Raw genomic sequence first — 18,941 nt, 5'->3', positions numbered from 1 at the left:
TCTCTTCCTTCATTCATGCTTTTCTCCCTCTCTTCCTTCCACCCTCTCTTTCTTCATTCTTCTCTTCCTTCCTTCCATCCCTCCTTCCTCTCTTCCTTCCTTTTTTTCTACCTCCACTCCACTCCTTCCTTCCATCCATTCTTTCTCAGACCTTAGGGGGTTAACTAAAGGTAATATCCCCCTTCCATCTTTCATTTTCATTTTTATTTTTCCACGAGTTGCAATATAAATGAACCCTCTAGATAGTAATTCAGAGTTCCAGCCAGAGAAATGAGAGAAAAAACTGCCGCCTGTTAGCAAATCTCTTATCTCAGCAAGAAACCTTCAGAGTTCTGACGTCTTACTGATCCCAGGAAGACGTCTAACGAGTTGCTAATTACTGATAGAGGCAGCACAAGTGAAATTTAATTATACTTCAGTTTACTTTAGTTTGCCAATAAAATTAATGAATTTCTACTCCAAGTGTAGAAAATGTGTCTTTGAGAAAAATAAAGTGATAAACACATTAATGCGTACAATTTATTATATCATCGTCACATACACATTGCACATTCATATCAGTCCCTGCCCACATGGAGCTGACAATCTAATTTCTCTTATCTCACATGCACACACATACTAGGGCCGGTTTAGACATGAGCTGATTCACCTACCAGCATGAGGAAACCCACACAAGCACAGGGAGAACATGCAAACTCCATGCAGATAGTGCCTAGGTCATCAACCAAACCAAAGACCCCAGTGCTTTACAGCGAATATGCTAACCACTGAGCCACTGGGCAGTTTGGGATTTTTTGGAGGTGGACCAATAATGCATTATAAACACCAATATTTACATTTTTTTGTGTTTTATAAATCTATTCAAATTGCTTTATGTACCGTGTTTCCACGAAAGTAATACACTGTCTTATATTTTTTTTGGCTCAAAAAAACACACTAGGTCTTATTTTCGGGGTAGGTCTTACTTCTTTTTTTTTTTTCATGTACAACAATCCAAAATTAAATAATCCAAAATGGCAAAGTCAAGAATAGGGTGATCAGGGCAATCGGGTGCTGTACCTTTCCAAGAGCAATTTGGTAACCAATCGCTGGCCAGAAAGAGCGAAGTGCGCTTTCACTATGAATTCCTCACAGGCGGAGTGCATTTGGTATCACTCCGCCTGTGACAGGAGCCGGCGCTATAGAGGAAACATCAGTTATGTGGCTCTGCTCTTCAAGTTCCCCCTTATGCCACCACCGGCGCTGGGAATGGCCACAACTAGGCCTTATTTTCGGGGTAGGTCTTATATTTTAGCAATTCCCAAAAATAGTACTAGGTCTTATTTTCAGGGTAGGTCTTATTTTCGGGGGAAACAGCACTTGGGGTTGGTAGTTATATTGCGATTATGCAAGTACACGCAATTTTAAGGCTTGACATGTTTGGTGTCTGTTTACCCGAGTATCACTTGTTCTGCCTGATGAAGGGGACCCTGTGAGACCCCCGATACATTACATTGAGTGTATCACGTTATGCTGCTCATACGTCAATAAATAGATGTATTTGATTTGCTCTTGAAGTGCCGGTATCTATATTTCTACGTGTTTACCCAACTCGACCCCATCTTTTATATTTTACCCAACAATTGGGTAGTAATAAACATTTCCTAGCATATTGTAGTACTACACATATTGCAGCGGTGGACGCCGGCAGTGAGCGGAGGGGACGTTCACCCGGCGTGATGAGGTATGCCACCGGGTCTCCTCCTCTCTCCTGACACTGTCGGGCTCTCGGGCTGTCAGTCATTTTGGTGTCGCCTCTCCAATGGTGTCACCCGGGTGCGGGCCGCACCTCCTTTGTGACGCCACTGTTGGTCTTGTCCCTCCCCCAGCCTTTGTCCTGGGCAGGGCAGGGAAAGAGAAGCAGCAGACTGAGCTGATTCCTCTGTCTCTCTGCATGCCCCCTGACAACACTGCAGCAAAACGTATTGCCTCCTCGTGCTTCTTCTTCCTCTCAGAGTCTGGGCTCTTCTCTACAGCGGATTGCATGAGGCTGATTCAGGTATTTACACTAGATGCGTTTAAACATATACTTAGGGGTCTGTTTACTCGGATGAACCTGAAAATCAACTAAATTCATTTGATTCGGCGATTTGGCCGAATCCGAAATAACAATTTTTTTTATATGCCCGAATATACTAAAACGATATTTGGGCATATAAAAATTAATTATCAGAACGCGTGTTCTGCGCATGCCCGCTGCCATCTTGGAGGCCGGGAGCATAACGTCACAGGATGCCATATCATGTGAAGTTATTCATAGAACGAGTGGCCGCCAAATCGGCTGCCAGCGTGTTCTGCGCATGCACGCTGCCATTTTGGACTATATATTGGTATACATCAAGATGGCGGCGCCCACATATTTGGGTGCCACCATCTTGGTGTATACCAGGATATAGTCCAAAATGCAGTTTCTTTGTGCGGTTTCGGATTCGGAGGCTTGTTGCCTCCGAATCCGTAACAGCATTAAACATTTGTTTCCATTGACGAAACAGAGGAAAAATGTTTTCATGTTTGTCCAAAACAATTTTTTTGGCCCTGCACATGTTTACTGTTTATCATTGTTTTTACCCAAGATGCACATAACTTTCACACATTTTCCTTTAATATTTCAATGGTAAAAAATGGGTGAATTTGGGGTGAATGTTGTGTGAAACTTTTTGAGCAAAAGACCCCTTAACTCTTTCACTGCCTGAGCCGTTTTTGAGTCTTTTTGCACATGATATAATTCAGATTTTAGGCCCTAAAACCACTTAAAACCCCCGAGAGGTATATATTTCCTGAAAGCAGAGACCCTGTAGAATAAAATGGTGGCAGTTGCAAATTTATACGTCGCATGATATTAGTGCGACTCTTTATAAAACCCCAAATATCTGTAAAAAATTTCACTTAACTTAATTTTGGTGTACAAAAAACATTGTAAAAGATGGGATTGCGCCGAGTAAAGAGATACCCAACATGCCAAGCTTAAAAACTATGGCAGAGTGGGCCGCCGCAGCTGTAAATGAGCTTAGAATATTGTTCCCATATATGGTAATCTGGTGGAGGGCCCTGGTGCTTCGCTGATGGTTATCAAGGGGCAACTTGCCCTAATTGGAGACACAACTTAAGGTGCCCATACACCTTACAATTATCGTACGATAATCGTATGCGATCGCGTTTTCGTCTGATAATCCCAAGGTTCATGGGCAGTGTACAACCGCAAATACTGTACAATCGTACAACTTTTGACTTTCAAGCAGGTTTGAAAACTTTGCTCGATCTTACAATTTTACGCAAAGTTGGTGGCGTTTCCGTATGTCAAAAATCGTACGATCTACACTGTTCATGCACAAACGAAAATACGTGCGGCCGATTACAGCAATTCGTCTAGGTGCTTTTCTTTAATTACGGCTAATTGAACCTTGCGATAATCGGGGCGGGATGGGGCCGCTGTACGACAATCGTAATGTGTATGGCCAACTTTACATGAAATTAAAGGAGATTCTGAACCAAGCAACCTATGAAAAGGCATAGCTCTACCAAACTGAAACAAATGTCCATGGACATACAAATAACAAATGACATGTTAAAAAAAAAGTGACACCCCTGCTAGCCGCCCACCACATTTTAGGTCACGTTCTGCTTGTTTTCTCAGCTTCAGAGAAATGTCACTTCGTCTCGCCTCGTTGATTAACTAACTTAGCTTAACATCATTCACTTGACATTTGTCATTTCGTTAACAGCTACGGAAGTCAATGTAACATTTTACTAATTAGCTGCAGAGTTCAGTGTAAGCGGCGCTTCTTCCAAAAATTAGAACCCAATTTCATTGTCACTTAAATTTTGATGAGCAGATTAAAAAAATCATTTACTCGGGAAATGTAATTAAAGTAATAAAAACGATATTTTATTTCCATCTTTATTAACTTACAAAGAATGATATGAATTGTCTGTTTGCGTGCAAACCGAAGTTGCTTTATTATTTTTCGGAGAGGAACGACATTATACAAGTACAACAAGTGCTTCTTTAAAGTGTAGCTAAACCCAAAGTAACAACAAAATGATACATTGCAGCTTACCAGCTATTAGATGTGATGGATGCATTTGTTTTATGGCCCAGTCACACCATATTCAGTGCGTTCCGGCAGGGTCCGAGCCAGGAAAACACAGGATCACATAGATCAGGCCGGGCCACGTTCTGGGGCGGGTGGGGGCCTGGTGGTGCATTCATGTCAATGGCACCGCAGGCACGCTCCCCTCCCACAGTCCGATCGCCCACACCGGAACACGAGGTACAGGAATGCCCACTGTTTCAATTTTTTCCAATCGCACTGCACCGGAACGGAGGGCATTCCTGTCCCTCGTGTTCCGGTTGGGGGGGGGGGCGTGTCTGTGGTGCCATGGACATGAATGGCACCGCCACGCCCCATCCCGCCCCAGAAAGCAGCCTGGCTTGATCTATGCGATCCAGTGCGTTCCGGGCTTGGACCATGCCAGAACGCACTGGATATGGTGTGACTGGGCCCCTAAAGCAGAACTCTGAGAAAATTGTTCTAAACCCTTGCAATGAGGCTACTCCCTCACTGCAATGGTTAAGTCCTCCTTTTTGTCTAGGGTCAAAAATAACAAAATTATACTCACCCGAAGCTCCGAGTGGCTTGCTCTTAGACCGGTCCCTTCTGACTGTCTCCCGCTCCACTGCAGTGATGGTACGTCCCTTGGCGTCCTCGCATCCTATACAACTGTATAGAATGTCATGACTCATGGACCTTAGACTGCTGCAGCCGAGGGGGAGCGAGGGTCCAGGGACCAGTCTAAGAGCAAGCCGGCTCAGAGGATTGGGTGAGTATAACTTTGTTCATTTTGAACCTAGACAAAAATCAGCACTTAACCCTTGCAGTGCAGGGGTAGCCCCAATACAAGGATGAAGAATAATTTTCCCCAGAGTTCTGCTTTAATTTTTCAGTCTTTTATTTTCATCTGATAACCCTGCCAGTAACACACTTCCTGTCCCAGGTGACAACGCTCATTCCTCCACTGTGTCTAAGGAGGGAACTGTGGTTGTCGCCCAGGCTGAACTTCATACGTTTTCATCTTCATTACACAGGGGATGAGGATATTAATGGTTTACAGAAGAAATATAAAGTTCTTTGTGCTTTCAGTTCATCTCACAAAAAGTGACAAGGACACGGCTAGCAGGATCACAGGTATGTTCTGTATTTGCTAAAAATGGTCTAAGCCTGAATAAAGAAAACGAATGCAGCCACCATATTCAAGGAGTGGTAAGCAGTAATATATAGACTTTTTGTACTTGGGTTTAGATAATGTATCCTTTAAAGCCTAACTCCAGTGTGCTTGCTATGATTTCAGAGTACCCCCATTTGCTGTAAACCTTCTAACTTTGCTTTAGATACTTTAAAAACCGCTTATTAGCAATGGTCATATGACTGCTGTCCACCATTTCTGCCTCCTCAGTGTCGGCCGATAGAAAGCGATATGGCATGTCCATGTCATAGAGCAGAGATGTGTGCTGTAGTTCCAGGACTACATTTGCCAAGAAGCAATTCACCTGCCTAAGTGGTAGGGGTGGGGGGTTGTGGTAGCAGCACCAATCAGCATCATTGTGGGCATTACTGGGCGATCTGGTTGGGACTACCTAATGCAGTAATGCGGGCTCATTATGTTGCAGCCCCAGCAAGGCCACAGACCTCTGCTCTATCTTTTATTTAAAAGTCCCATCAAAATGCAGTCCTTGCCCACCCTGTCTCTAATAGTGAACTTTAAAATCAGGAACTTTGGCCAATGATGATGTAAAAAACTCAGGAGCAGATGCTAAAAAATGCTAATAGCCAAGATTTCAGAGTCTCTGTTGTGACATTTGAAGATAAATTTCTCCACAATGCCTATAGCTACAGAGGTGAATGTGTGCTTGTTTCAAAGTTCTTTTTACTTCTTGTACTAAATATATAAATACTTTAGTGTGCATTGGTTCACTTTTTTTTTTTACTTCATGTTTTTTTATGTTATCAGGCTTTATATTATGCATTGTGGCCAGACATAGCTTTTCATAGTGCTTCTGGGTGGGTGTGCAGCTGAAACCTCCCTCACAGAGGACCATGCTTGGAACCTTGGAACACTTATCTTGAATTTTCCAAGGCTACGCTTTGACCAAGATAAAAGCCAGGATGAAAATTAGTCTCAGGTAGTCAGTCTTCTGAGTCAGTTTATATGCTTGACTGTTGGGTACCTCTAAAATCAATTTTATTTTTGCCGATCCAAATAATTGCTGCTTTTACTATGATGGCAATGCTTTTTTTTACCATTACAGCATTGCATTAATCTTCTATCCCTGCCAGTCTCCCGTGTTGTATTCACTAGAATGAGTGCATAGCGTAACACCTGGCTCTCAGCCTTCCATTACCTCTTTCCTACCCTTGTGACTTAGATCAGCCTGATGCATTCATTCTGCTAAATATAAGACTTGATGTTCCGCCAGCATTGTCGCAACCCTGACAGGTAGTTGTAGAACATCAGGATTCCAGAGCCAAAGTCTGATTATGCTAAGAATGTTTGCTTTCAACATCAGCTCAATAAAGACCTAATTCCTGCTAACAATATGCCGGTACACACTCGCATTTCATGAGAGCATGGGAGATCTTGAGCTCCGGCCAAGGCAGATATGAAAAAGAAAAAAAGCATCTGAATGTTGAGATCGCACACAGATGGGAAACTCCAGGCTCTTTCCTCCCAAGGCCTCTCATCCTGACCAGCTGGATTTTAGGCTCTTTTTTTTATACTTACCTTTTCCAGATGTCTTTAGGTTGGTCACATGGTGCGTAGGGCCCTCCTCTACTATGGATGTTCTTTAATGATGCAGAGGGTGGCGCTCATGTATAGACGTCAGAGCTGCTTTCTGCATTGTTTGTGAGTGTAGGTAGCTGAGGTGGTGATGAGCACATGACACTGCACTCACAAGATCTCCTCAGACTTCTGAGTTGAATGACGCTGGGCATCATTCCACCTGGAAGACCAAGGGCATCTAGTGGTGTAAAGGGATTACTACAAAACTCAATGATGGAAAGTATTTTTTTTTTGCTTTAAACACTCCCTGCCTGGGGCATCATCTTTTTTAAATTTTGCCCAAAATCATATTTTAAAAGGACCTTGTCACAAACTCCTCTGACTCAAGTGGTGTCTATTGGTTCCAGAGCAATGGTCTAATGAACAGGTTTTCCCTGGCCCAGAACTAGTATGGGTCACATGAGTCATGAGATGGCTGCTGCCATTAGAGTCTTATCACACAGATGTTTTGCTATGTAAAAGATTTATTTTCAAGGAAAATACGACTTTGTATAAGAACATGCTATAACATATGTAACTCTCTGCTGTATCACTTACATTCAAGTTTTCAGAACTGTATCTGATTGGTGGCTTGTAAAACTTCTCAGTACTAGCACATGAAACCCAACTCCAGGCCAGGTGAATCCCCCTCCATGTGTGTTCTCCACAACACTGGAGCACCCCTAAATCTGTATGCATTTGTTTAGTAGAGGTCCATGGTTTGGTTGCATGACGTCATGCGTTCCCTTTCTCCTCTATCTATGGTAGTGGGCAAGTCCTAAATGTTACAGACTTCCCATGTCTCCAATCTCTGGAGCCTTTGCCCGTGAATCTACTGCAAGTGCATGATGACACGCCCCCAAGGGGCAAGTTCTTGACACCCTGCTCTCCCAGGAAGAGAGTTGATTAACTCTGTGGATGTTCAGCTTTAAGACTGAGAAATACATATGTTTAGAGGCTCGTTTGTTTGTTGCTGAACTGTTTGTTTTTTCCTATAATTCTCCATTAAGAACACATCAAGAATAACACAGCTACATCCATTCTAAGCCAGATATAGCACAAGTTCAGCATTGCGGTTAGTCGGTTAGTCTTAGAGATGACTCATTGGGAGATCTTAATCCTTATTCTCTGACCATGGCATTAGAATTGTTGCCGTCTCTCTCTGCTACCATATCTTGTAAGTGTAAAGAAAAAAAACCTTTTTTGCGTGTTTGCTATTTCCAAAATAAATTCTATCAGCCTTTCAATAAAACTGACTGTCTGCAAACTATAAAGCTTTGAAGTGCAAGAAAGCTTCCATGGAACCCTATCATTTATTGGACCACCCGTGTGGTATACTTTTCATGAACATTGTTGCCAGCCAAGCCGCTGTACAGAATAAAATGAGAAATAAAACATGAGGCTGGATGTACCTTTCCTGCCTTTTGAATTTATAATTCTCTTTATTTCTTAGCTCTAGTGTAAGTCTTATGACTTAAAGCTGAACTCCAGTAAAAAAATATGTGGGGGGGGCTAAAGCACCAGCCAAATAGGTCACCTCTAATGAAGAAACTCCGATGTCCTTATGGCTGCTGGTCACTGTAAAAAATATATGTATTATAGATATATGTAAATATGTATGGAAGAGGTGCTAAATGTTGTTATTTTTGATATCCCAAATTGGGAATAGCTTTTCTCCTTTTCAGAGTTTAAAGGCTCTGATAAGACCGCTGCCACACAGACTGGAATCTCCCAAGCAAGAGGAGGGAGTCTTGAGTGAATTTGATCAAGGACAGACGGGGAGCCACCACAGCTTAGAGAGTCCAAAGTGATTATTTGTTTAAAAAAGGTCAACATTAAAAAAATCCAATGCATTTCCGGGTCCACAAGGTCACGGTAAAAAAACATCCAGTGATGTCGGATACTCTCCACATCTTCCGACTCTGCAGGGATGAGAGATCTGGCTGCAATTGTGAAGAGACTGAGCCGCTCCCCCTCCCCTATCTGTTCTAGCCTCCATTGACAAAACCCCTTTCATATTTTCCAAGAATACAAGGTGTTCTGTGAAGGGTCAGCAGTGATTCTGTCGTTCATCCACTCCTCGTCTATTCACAAGCTCATGGACAAGGGTGATCCTGTCATTCATCCACCCCTCAGCCATTCACAATCCCATGGACAACGGTGATCTTGTCATTCATCCATCACTCGCCCATTCACAAGCCAATGGGTAGAGATGATCCAGTTATTCATCCACCCCTCACCCATTTACAAGCCCATTGTTAAGGGTGATTGGGTCATTCATCCACTCCTCACCCATTCACAACCCCATGGACAAGGGTATAAGGGTGATTCTATAATTCATCCACCCCCTCGATCATTCACTCATTCATAAATTTGTCAGTGGGTGAGGAAAATGGGCCATGGGCTTGTGACTGGGTGAGGAGTGGATGAATGACCCAATCACCCTTGTCCATGGGTTTGTGAAAGGGTGAGGAGTGGATCAATGACAAGATCACCGTTGTCCATGGGCTTGTGAATGGGGGAGGAGTGGATGAATGACAGGATCATCGTTGTCCATGGGCTTGTGAATGGGGGAGGAGTGGATAAATGACAGGATCACCCTTGTCCATTCACAGAACACCTTGTTCTGTATTCTAGAAAAATAATACAAGAAATTTGTCAGTGGGCGAGGAAAAAGGAAGGGGAGGGGCGAACAGCGCAATCCCTTTAAAGTTGCAGATCACCGTTGTCCATGGGCTTGTGAATGGGGAGGAGTGGATGAATGACAGGATCACCGTTGTCCTTGGGCTTGTGAATGGGGGAGGAGTGGATGAATGACAGGACCCTCGTTGTCCATGGGCTTGTGAATAGGGGAGGAGTGGATGAATGACAGGATCACTGTTGTCCATGGGCTTGTGAATGGGGGAGGAGTGGATAAATGACAGGATCACCCTTGTCCATTCACAGAACACCTTGTTCTGTATTCTGGAAAAATAATACAAGAAATTTGTCAGTGGGCAAGGAAAAAGGAAGGGGAGGGGCGAACAGCGCAATCCCTTTAGGCTCCATTCACACTGCGCGATTCGCAAATCGCACGTTTGAGCGCAAATGCTTGCTAGAATCGCGGCAAAATCCGCTCCAAAAAGGGTCCTGCTGTAGCGACGCACGACCCGCGACAGCAGGACCCTTTGCCCCATTGCCAAGCATTGGAGAGCGATATCGCGCGGTAAATAGCCGCGATATCGCGGGAATTACCGCACGATAAATCGCTCAGTGTGAACGGGGCCTTAAAGTTGCAACTGCATCTCTCACCCCTACAGTGCCCGTAGATGTGGAGAGTATACAGCCCCATTAAACTGATGTTTTTATAGTAATTTGCAGCCAGCAGGACATAGGAGATTCTTCAACAGAGGTAATTTATATATGGCTTGGAGTTCAGGGTTAATGTGCAGGTCAGAGCAAAAGAAAGTAAAAATCTATTCTGTATTCATGGTGCCATGTAACAGTCATACTGTTCTCTGTCTGATGGTTTGGAACTTGGACTCTGTTTACAATCAGTTTGCCTGTTACTAATATGACCACCAGTCTGATGGCAGTCAGCTGCTTGCTCTGTCCACCTGTCTGACAACACCGCTCTAGCATCTGCCATTCCTATCTGCCAGCTGTCACTCTTGGTGACACAGTGGGTCCATTGAACGCTGTGCCATGCAACACTTTTGCCAGTGACAGCTGTCTAAGAGGATAATTCTCATAAATTTGGGGAGATCTCTTCTCCCTTCCTGTTGTGTCTTTGGGACAGGAAGTGGTGGGTGAATTTTTTCAAAGGAACACAAACAGATTTGGAGAGATTTCTTCTCACTTCCTACTGTGTTTTTAGGACAGGAAGTGGAGGGTGAATCACCTCAAAGCAACACAACACACACAAAAAAATGACAGAAGTTTTAGACTTTCCTTACTCTACTGATTTATTATTTTTTTGTTTTCTTTGGCTTCAGATAAACTCAGAGATCAGGGGGGTGCGGAGGATGTAACTACTCCTAAGCCCCTAAGCCCTAAACCAAACCAAACAAAACAAAACAAAAAAAACCCGTACGGTCACAATGTTCAATGCTCCCCCTAAATTAACAGTTGTACGTTCCCATTACAATGAGACATCATTTCATTATTCATCACATCCCTTTTCCTTTATGCAAATTCCATGAGTACAGTGAAATTATTATTCACTTTCATCATTTTACATTTTTTTGGCATAAAAGCTTTTTATTTTTTACCTGCGCTTATTGTTTTTTTTTTGTATAATATTTCTTTATTATTTCTGGATATAACAATATAAACATCATGTTAAGACACTGTCATGGGAAGAAAACCAGTCCAAATCAACAATAACATAAAAAACCCAAGAAAAATATTCATAGAACATCCACCATAAATTTTCCATTAGTGTTAAAACCATTCTTCCCCTTAAGGGTCTCAGCAAGAAAGAAGAGAAAAAAATAAATAAAAAAACTAAGAACCCAAATCCCCTCCCGAGCCCTAAACCAAACAAAACCAAACAAAAAAGCCAGTGAGGTCACAAGGTTCAAAGGTCCCCCTAAATTAACAGCTGTACGTTCCCATTACAATGAGACATCATTTCATTATTCATCACATCCCTTTTCCTTATCATGCAAATTCCATGAGTACGGGGAAATTATGATTCACTTTCAGCATTTTAATTTTTTTTTGGCATAAAAGCTTCTTTTTTTTTTTAACCTGCGTTTAAAAGGTTTATTGTTTCTTTTTTTTAAGTTATATTTTTTATAAAGTTTTATTGATCACACTAAATGCTGAATTCCAGGCAGCCGCTAAATGAAGGTGATCAGAATGGCTCATCTATGACTATTGAATTTTATTGAAATCATCCTCATTATCCTGTTTCACCTTAAAGGATAAGCGCCACTTTGTGATAAACATAAAAATGAAATGTTATGTTTATTCACTGTCTTCAGTAACCATAAAAAAAGAGTATTACCTGGGGATCCCCAAACTCTCATTATGCACCAGGGCTCTGTGGGATTTATTGATGCCTCTGATCTCTCTTAATTTGGTCTTCCGAAAATGGACATACAATGAATTTATCAAAACTTGGAGAAGAGAAAATCTGGAGCACATTTGCATTGCAACCAATCAGCTTCTATTTCTTAATTTCATATGTTAACTGAAAGACATGTGCACCGGCAAAAAAATGTTTTAATTTCGTTTTGATTTGGATTTTGCGTTATTTCGTTTTTTGGGATTCGGGTCCGAAAGTCAATTCGTTTCGGGATTCGGAGGAAATTCATTAGCGGTAGTCTGTACGAATTGTCGTTTCCGTTTCGTTCATTTAGTTGCAGCAAAGTGACATTTACATTTTTTTTTTGTCTTTTGTCTAATGTCACTTTACTGCAACGAAAATTTGTCCACAAACGCTAACGGATTTCATCAGAAATGCAGTTTTCTGAAATTCGGATTCGTTTTCATTCGCCATTTCTGTTATTCGGAAATTGAGATACATCCGAATCCCCAAATAACGAAAATGCGTCCGAAAAACAAATTTTTCCCAAATGAATCGCACATGTATTTTAAAGGAGAACTATGAGATGAGTGATTTCCACTCACCTCATAGTTCTAGCCGACCTGTGACAATGAGACTATCACAGGTCGGCTCAGTAGATCGGGAGGTGAGCGAACACATACCAGGTTCGCTCACCTCTCGATCCTGTCACGGCACTCTGTCGTGACAGGGGGAGGGGCTGGTTTCCCCTCTCCGATCTGCCAGCGCTGACTGGCGGAATGGACAGGGGAGAGGGCGGGTACAGCTGGCTCTGCCTCTAGATAGGCAGAGCCAGCTGTCACTCACACAGCTGGGCAGATTCCGTCATCTACGCCGGGATCCGCTCCGGCTGCGGCGTCTCAGTATACCGCGAGCTGTAGCTCGCGGTATACTGAGCTTAGGGTGACGGGAGGACGCTAGTTTGTGTCCTCCCGTTACCCTAAGGAGAACTATGGGGAAAAACACTGACCCCATAGTTCTCCTTTAACTGAGCTAACTGAGGAGAGATGCTGATTGGTTGCCATGGGCAACTGCTCCAGATTTTGTCTGCTTCAGTTTTGATCAATTCCCCCCAGTGTGTTTATATGACTATAGTCTGTGAGCTGCGTTGAGCATAGAATATTAGCTTTGCTTGATAGCATTTTTGCATTCATGATACTCAGCTTGCAGAGCACGATGGTTTTCCCAATACGATGTCACAGTGCTGCTTGCATGCTTGTAGCCAGGCTGTGTATAACCGACTATAACAGACACTCCCATCTTTGCAGGGAGAGAGGGTGGTCCCTCCTCTGAGTCATCCAGCAGCCTGTGTAATCTGGTTGTTCCTGCTGGTCATGTCTATTTCGAAGCACAGCTGTAAAAAAAAATAATAAAAAATGGGCCTGAATTTTAGACGGGCATTCCGATCAGGTCAGGTTTTCAGGCAGAGTTGATCAGAAGCCCAGTGGTGTTAGTTTATGGGCAACCAGATCTAAACGGATGTGCGTCCATTTACATCTGATTACCCAAGACTCCGCCCAGGTCCAGAAAACCAAACGGAATGGAGTTCCATTTTGGTGGACCTCATCATGGGGCATTGGGGGCAATCTGATGTAAACAGACACATGTCCATCTACATCCGACACCCCACAGATCTAACATGGATCCAGTGCGTTCATATTTTTCCTCCATCGCAAAATGGAGATAAAAACTGGATGGACACGAAGGTGACAACGGTGACATCCATGATGAACGGCTCTGGTCAGGACTTACAGGCACCCGTGTGAAAGGGGCCTGAAGGTGGCACTCTAACTTACAGGGTTATTCACAGAAGGGTGAAGAGTTTGGAGAAGGCAGGAGAAGGGAACATTCTAGGACAACATAGCTGATTTGGAAAGTGAGCTGAATTAGAGGATTTTTCCAAAACAGCTATTTTGTCCTAGATTGTTCACTTCTCCTCCTTCTCCAAACTCTTCACTCTTCTGTGAATAACCCTGTTGGAGTTGGTCACCTGCTGTTTACAAAGTCATTGGATGCACACAAAGTGGATTTATGTCCTTTGTGGCTGTTGAGGTTTATACTTAGACTCGGCTTAGCCCTCGTTCACACCTGAACGTTTTGTAGGGCGTTCTACGCTCGACGAACGCTCTACAAAACGCTCAAAAATATAAATCCCATTGTATTCAATAGTCTCGTTCCCACCTTGGCGTATTTCCGCCCGTCCCTAAGGCCTCGTTCACACCTGACCGTTTTGTAGAGCGTTCTACGCTCGACGAACGCTCTACAAAACGCTCAAAAATATAAATCCCATTGTATTCAATAGTCTCGTTCCCACCTTGGCGTATTTCCGCCCGTCCCTAACGCCCTACAAAACGGCCCACGCCTGAAAAGGTCCCGGGACTACTTTGGGCCGTTTTGTAGGGCGTTTTCCATTGGGATACAGCCAAGTAGCCTTTGGAATCGCGGTAAAAAAAACGCGTGACGGTCGCGCGTCAGACGCGCATATTACAATACGCCTAGGTGTGAATGGGGCCTTACGCGCTACAAAACGGCCCACGCCTGGAAATACATGTACTACTTTGGGCCGTTTTGTTGCGCGTTTCCATTGGGATACAGCCAAGTAGCCTTCGGAAACGCGCGTTTGTCGCGCGACTTTTTTACTGCGAATCGCGGTAAAAAAATGCACGACGGTCGCGCGACAGACGCGCAAATGCAATACGCCTAGGTGTGAACGAGACCTTAGAGTTCAGCAACCCCTCATTCACCCTTCTGTGTCTCTCTCTCTATATTGTAGATGTGACCAACTAGGACTTTAACCTCTTGCCGTCCGCCCGTAGTAAAAAAACGGACAGACGGCACTGCAGCATCTGCGGGTTGCCGTTGCAGCTTTTGAAGTATTCATCTTCACAGTTCCCGGCAGTTGTTCTATCCCAAGCGATCCTACGAGAATTTTGTAACAAAGGGAAAGATAATACTTCCTAAATAAAGTGTTCGGAGTCTAAGAAGGAACAACTGCTGAGCCTGAGAAAACGAGAGGTCAGTTACTGAGAGTCATTAGATAGAGACGGAGGGATCAAAAGTCGCTTCTCCTGGGACAGAAAAGGAAGTGTGGTCTTAGGCTGTCCATATAGTACTTGAATTTCGTCCGGGTCCTGCTGGCTTGGCCAAAATTTGAGCAATGTGTCTCCTTGCCGGCACCACCCATCTCAACAAAAGTCAATTATTCAATTGTTCCTTCGAGTTTAGTCGAAGGAACCAGATGGAAAATTGGTAATGTCATGTGCACCACCAGCACCCGGCCCCCCCCAGACTCAGGGGATGAAAAGTAGGGATGGACCGATAACGGTTTTTCGGTATCTAGTGCGAGTAGCGATATTTATCTTTCAGTACTCGCCCGAAACCGAGCACTGATACCGGTACTTCTACTTGCATGGAGCCGCCATCCTGGGCAATCAAGAGCATCATCTTAATTGCCCCGGTAATTAAGCCCCAGCCAATCAGCATGGAGCCAGCCAAACAGCATGGAGCCGGTGTTCTATTGAAAGTTCCAACTTGTTGACCTCTCCACCCATTGGGGCGGAGCTCTTTTAATCATGAAGGCTCAGTATCACATGAGGGTGTTACCTGGGGTGGTCTGCATGCAAATACAGCCTGTCTAGGAACACTCACTGCTCCAGACTGACTTCTACCCATCAAAGCATTTTGATATTTGCATAACTCCTGCATTGCATAGATAAGCACAGAGACCCAGTGATGACATAATGTAATCTAAAATAAAGTATCCACCCATCATGCCATTTGAAATATGCATAACTCCTCCCAAGATCCCGCCCACTGCTTTGCATCAGGGCTCTTGAGAGAAGTACTGAGGCAGGGTGCTGTGAAGTGCGCATGCCCAGGAAATCCTTGCGGAACTGTCTAACTATTGCCACAGCGCCTGCGCGGCTGACAACTTCTATAACCTACTAGTTATTTTTGTCCTAGGTTATAGAAGCCGATAGCCAAGCAGGAGCAGTGGTTGTTGCCTCATTGGATTCTATAACCTAGTCAAAGGTTATAATATGTTACAGCGCCTACACGGCTATATGATCCTTTCTACAGCCACAGTTACCACTGCGCCTGCGCGGCTATTGGCTTCTATAACCTAGGACAACTATAAGATTGTAGTAGGTCATAGAATCCGATGAGCCGCTAGCCGCGCAGTGGCAATAGTTAGACAGTTCGACAAGGATTTTCTGCCCATGCGCACTAGCTCCATCTGCTCTACATCTCCTACTGGCAGTCAGGAGTTATGCAAATTATGTCATCACTGGGTCTCTGTGCTTATCTATGCAATTCAGGAGTTATGCAAATATCAAAATGCTTTGATGGGTAGAAGTCAGTCTGGAGCAGTGAGTGTTCCTAGACAGGCTGTATTTGCATGCAGACCACCCCAGGTAACACCCTCGTGTGATACTGAGCCTTCATGATTAAAAGAGCTCCGCCCCAAGGGGTGGACCAGGGACTGTCAGGCTGGGGAGGAAAGAGCTAGATGATGCTTCCAGGAAACCAGACAGGCTCTATGTGAGAAGCTTCCAGCATGCAGCGGTCTCAATGTTTTCATTGCTGAAGCCTCTACAACTATCCAGTGACCAGCAGGCTCAGCATCTCCATAGCTTGTGTTCCGCATGGTGCGCTCTCAAGTAACAAATTAGCCAATATAGTTGTCACTCATCACCTGGACGGCTCCAGCAGCACATTGTATTCTCTCTCTCCTCTCCCCTCTCCTAGGGTTGCCACCTTTTCATCAAGCGAAACCCGAACACTCTAGCGATGTGCTGACATTTTTTGGGGGGAGAATGAGTTGCGGCTTATTCATATGTAAATCGCATCGCCACTTCATATGTAAATATCACTGCCGAGACTATTTTCAGTGGGGGGCCGGTAGCCCCAATCTTAATTTTGGCTGCCCTAAGTCAATATATGTCATAATGAAAACAGGAAGTTCAGCTTTGTTATTCTTGGTGCTCGGACGGCTGGAGGAATACGCCAGTCAAATGGGGAAATGTTTCATTTAAAGCTGATCTCCACGCAGATAGAAAAAGACAGAAATGAATGCAGTGTGAAATGTATTTTTATTAAATACAAGCAGTGTAAGCACCTGAATGGGACCTGGTATCAGCCTCTTGCAGCCCATTGTACAGCAGGGCTCAGGCTGGGGAAGAGAGAAGCAGTACAAGGAGCTAATCAGCTCATGGATTACAAGAAGCATGATGATAGGAGGAAAGAGCAGAGTGACAGAAAGATTCTAATTCTGATTCTCCTCTCACTGTCCACTTACAGGCTGGGGAAGGGACAAGACCTGTAAGTATAAAGGTGACGATACACTGTACAATCTCACTGTACAATCTCTTTACCAAAGTAGGTCATATAGGCACACTCATAAACAATCCATTCAATTTGTATCAAATCGAGCAGGTCCCTGTACTACATAATTCATGGTAGATCTAAAGGAAATTGTACAATCAGATTGTAAAGCGTATGGACTGCTTGAAAGAACTGATCAGAAATCAGATCTCCTTCCCTGCCAGACTGAGCTGTAGCGTGTGGCAGAGCTGTGGAAATATCATGACAGGATGGACAGGAATTCACATCCTTTGGTAGAACATCTGCAGTGATTGATGTCATGTGTGCATTTAGCCCGTTTGCCGGCAATTTATCTTGAAGGAGAAAGGATAGTGGGTTTTGGTCAGATTTCTTTTTGAAATTGAACTCAAGGTGGATATAAAAGCCACAAACCAATGCAGCTCTGCAATCATCAAATGTATATTGTAAATGCAAGCTGTGTAAGTACCTGACTCTGACCCGGTATCAGCCTATTGCGGCCCCTGCACAGCAAGGCTGAAGTGTGAGAGGAAGAGGCAATCAGGCATAAGAAGAGACAGAAGAGTGACAGAGAGATGGGCTTAGCGCAGTGCTGCTTCTCCTTTCACTGTCCAGTCACTGGTTGGGGGCACGTCCGGGATCACCTGGGCTTAGAAAGTGGGTTGAATCATGCTGAACATCAGACTGGGGACATCTAGTGGCAGGTAAAAGTACTGCAGGAGAAAACTCTGCATTGAAGGTAAATATTGCAAAGAAAGCTGGTTTTGTTATTTTATATTTTAATGATTGATGATGTATACACTGTTTTTTTGGAGGGGGGAGGGGCTTATGAATGATCTAAATCACATCCTTTAGTTTACAAATCAACATTTATTCTCTTTGAAGTCCAGTAAGAACTTTATACTTACATTGTTACACTGCTACAGACTTGGCCAGCTGTGCTCTGGGGGTGGCAGATGTGCGGCCTGGGTCTAGACTTCGGCTGTATCTGTCTCCGACGGTCCTGATACCATTGCCATGTTTGTGCTAAATAATTTACAATGGCCATCATCTCCTCCATTACACATGTATGTTACGTGTTCATAATTGTGTCACGATCTGGATCAGTAGCTGAAACAGCAGGCAAAGTCGTAGTCAAACAGGCCGGTTCGGTACACAAGCAGACGGTAGTAGTGGAGGAGCAGGCAGAAGCGTAGTCAGAGAACAAGTCGAGGTCAGTAGCCAAAGGTATCAGGTATGAAGTGGAAGACGATGAGCGTAGTCGGTGAATCAGCAGCCAAAAGGTCGGTACACGGGTAGCAGTATGATCAGATTGTATCACAGGAGGCGCAAGGAAGCAAGATATTGGCAGGAGCACAATAATCTGGTAAACAGGAAGTGCAGAGGAATGGCTTAAATAGGAAGTTCAAGGGAGGAGCAAGGAGTTCAGAGGTCAGCAGAAACTAGGTGGAGGATTACACAGGAGATCAGGCAAGGAGCTATCCAAGGTTCTAAGGTGGCTCAGCAGGTAGAACTACTGCCAGCTACAGCAGAGGCCCTCGGTTCAGATCTGGTTCCTGACACTATGACAGCTTTAGTTCTTGGTAGACATGTGCGATTCGTTTCGGGAAAAAATTGTATTTTGGACGAATTTTCGTTATTCAGAGATTCAGATGTATCCAAACTTCCGAATAACAGAAATGACGAACGA

The 18,941-nt window shown here is 44.0% G+C and overlaps 1 long non-coding RNA gene across 1 annotated transcript; it reads right to left on the bottom strand.

The window, feature by feature from the left end:
* Positions 1 to 1,414: 1,414 nt before the first annotated feature.
* On the bottom strand, positions 1,415 to 17,965 carry LOC108800226. The gene is made up of 3 exons (XR_001942082.1): positions 17,821 to 17,965; positions 13,756 to 13,758; positions 1,415 to 1,426 (listed from the first exon to the last, which is right to left on the bottom strand). It is a non-coding gene; the product is annotated as an uncharacterized LOC108800226 (long non-coding RNA).
* Positions 17,966 to 18,941: the final 976 nt, after the last annotated feature.

Source organism: Nanorana parkeri, unplaced genomic scaffold (genome assembly GCF_000935625.1).
Source record: "Nanorana parkeri isolate BGI_ZX_2015 unplaced genomic scaffold, ASM93562v1 scaffold43, whole genome shotgun sequence".
Lineage (NCBI taxonomy): Eukaryota > Metazoa > Chordata > Amphibia > Anura > Dicroglossidae > Nanorana > Nanorana parkeri.
This window is presented reverse-complemented; position numbering and strand designations above follow the sequence as displayed.